This window comes from Clavelina lepadiformis, unplaced genomic scaffold (assembly GCF_947623445.1).
Source record: "Clavelina lepadiformis unplaced genomic scaffold, kaClaLepa1.1 scaffold_166, whole genome shotgun sequence".
Classification (NCBI taxonomy): Eukaryota; Metazoa; Chordata; class Ascidiacea; order Aplousobranchia; family Clavelinidae; genus Clavelina; species Clavelina lepadiformis.
This window is the reverse complement of record NW_027508267.1, coordinates 35001-37500: the sequence shown is the minus strand read 5'-3', so window position 1 is coordinate 37500 and position 2500 is coordinate 35001. Positions and strand designations below refer to the sequence as shown.

Here is a 2500-nt window from a genome sequence, read left to right as displayed (position 1 = left end):
ACCTGGAGCATCAGCCTTCCGCTATTATTATTCCGCTTAAACCTATTCCTACTGCAATGTTCAATGATCAATGATCAACTCAATTCCCGACGAAAGACGGTCTATTCTGAGTTACCCAAAACGGTGACTGGCAGGTGAGTGCATTTGATATATTTCTTTAGCGTTTGGACGTGTGTGATTCAATATATTTTGTATGACACTCTGTTACATTGTCGTAATTGAGCTCTTCAATTTAATTTCATTTAATTTAATTTTATTTTATAATTTAACAATAACTTTGTACAATTAAATAACTTTAATTGATAAATACGTTGTCATTGCCTTGCATTGACTCACGTAGCTTTGCAATGCTGCTTGATGATCATTTGATGATTTTGTTGTATGACATATATTGTTATGATTATATCGATTAAAATTGTGCACTTTGACACTGTATGGCATTAGATTAATTTTATCAAGTCGATTCACACCAAAAAAATGTTAAAGTCCAAACGCCCAGGTCGCGCGGATAGCCCTCACCCGCCGCGGATTTTCCCAAGTCGGAAGAGCTTTAGCCGCGAGTCGGTGTTTGGACTTTAACTTTTTGTTGGTGTGATGAGACTTGAAAATTTTTTAGAGTCCAAACGACCAGGTCGCGCGCATAGCTTTCACCTGGCGCGGATTTTCCGAACTCGGGAGAGCATCACGCGCGGGTCGGTGTTGTGGACTCTGAAAATTTTTCCCATCCACTCCAAAAAATGTTAGAGTCCAAACGCCCAGGCCGCGCATATTCTCTTGACCGAGCGCGGATTTTTCGACCTCGGAAAAGTTTTTGCCGCGGGTCGATGTTTGGACTCTGAAATTTTTTCAAGTCTCGACAAAAAGTTAAAGTCCAAACGTTGGGAAATATTTTCAGAGTCCAAACGTTCGAGTTGCGCGCAGTGCCCGGCCGGGGCGCGGTTCGGCGGCCACGGCAAGCGGCCACGCACCTTCCCAAACTCCAAATCCGGCCGCGAGCTCGCGCGATCCCGAGGCCGTTCTGGGGTACCATGGCGATGCAGGATTCTGTGACTACTATGAGGGAGCAGGCAGTCGTGTGAGCGAATGCGCGCGCGAGTGCGAATCGAAGCAGAATCGATCTCGGTTGGCGTCGGGCACGATGGGCAGATGTAATGCTGTTCGCGCGGTCGCCCATGCTTAGCCGGGGTTTTGAGCGGTCTGTCGGATCCAGTGGCAAGCTATCGGCGTGCCTCGGCGCGAGTATTGCACTCGAATCGCCGGGCAGCGTCCGGAATTGACGGTTTTCGGAGCTCGTGCAAGCCGCGAGCGTAGTGTTTGAGTAGCGATGTACACGGAGAACGTGTGAAAAGAAACGCGGGGCGCCCGTCGTCCCGCAGCAGCCTCGTTTGCTGCGAATAGCTACCTGGTTGATCCTGCCAGTAGTCATATGCTTGTCTCAAAGATTAAGCCATGCAAGTGTAAGTACGAGCTCTCGTACAGTGAAACTGCGAATGGCTCATTAAATCAGTTATGGTTCATTTGATCGTACGTGTTACTTGGATAACTGTGGTAATTCTAGAGCTAATACATGCGAAAAGCGCCGACTCACGGAGGCGTGCATTTATCAGACCAAAAACCGACCGGGCCTCGGCCCGTGCTCGTTGGTGACTCTGGATAACTTTGCGGATCGCACGGTCTTGCACCGGCGACAAATCATTCAAGTGTCTGCCCTATCAACTTTCGTCGGTACGGTATCTGCCTACCGAGGTTCTTACGGGTGACGGGGAATCAGGGTTCGATTCCGGAGAGGGAGCCTGAGAAACGGCTACCACTTCCAAGGAAGGCAGCAGGCGCGCAAATTACCCATTCCCGACGCGGGGAGGTAGTGACGAAAAATAACAATGCAGGACTCTAACGAGGCCCTGTAATTGGAATGAGTACACTCTAAAACTTTTAACGAGTATCCATTGGAGGGCAAGTCTGGTGCCAGCAGCCGCGGTAATTCCAGCTCCAAAAGTGTATATTTAAGTTGTTGCGGTTAAAAAGCTCGTAGTTGGATTTTGGGCTCGGGCCGTCGGTCCGTCGCAAGGCGTGTACTGGCGTGCCCGGCCTCACCTTCGGTTCACCGTCGGTGCTCTTGACTGAGTGTTGGCGGCGGCCGGAACGTTTACTTTGAAAAAATTAGAGTGTTCAAAGCAGGCGGTTCGCCTGAATAATGGTGCATGGAATAATGGAATAGGACCTCGGTTCTATTTTGTTGGTTTTCGGAGCGCGAGGTAATGATTAAGAGGGACGGACGGGGGCATTCGTACTGTGCCGCTAGAGGTGAAATTCTTGGATCGGCGCAAGACGAACAACTGCGAAAGCATTTGCCAAGAATGTTTTCTTTAATCAAGAGCGAAAGTCAGAGGTTCGAAGACGATCAGATACCGTCCTAGTTCTGACTATAAACGATGCCAACTAGCGATCGGGGGGCGTTACTTTGACGACCTCTCCGGCAGCTTTCGGGAAACCAAAGTCT

The 2500-nt window shown here is 49.1% G+C and overlaps 1 non-coding gene across 1 annotated transcript in view; it reads left to right on the top strand.

The window, feature by feature from the left end:
- The first annotated feature begins 1399 nt into the window (after window positions 1-1399).
- The window catches only part of LOC143472678 (small subunit ribosomal RNA), a 1810-nt gene continuing 709 nt past the window's right edge, over window positions 1400-2500 (top strand). Inside the window, exon 1 of the ribosomal RNA XR_013120014.1 lies at window positions 1400-2500. This exon is cut by the window's right edge and continues 709 nt beyond it. This is a non-coding gene — a ribosomal RNA (small subunit ribosomal RNA).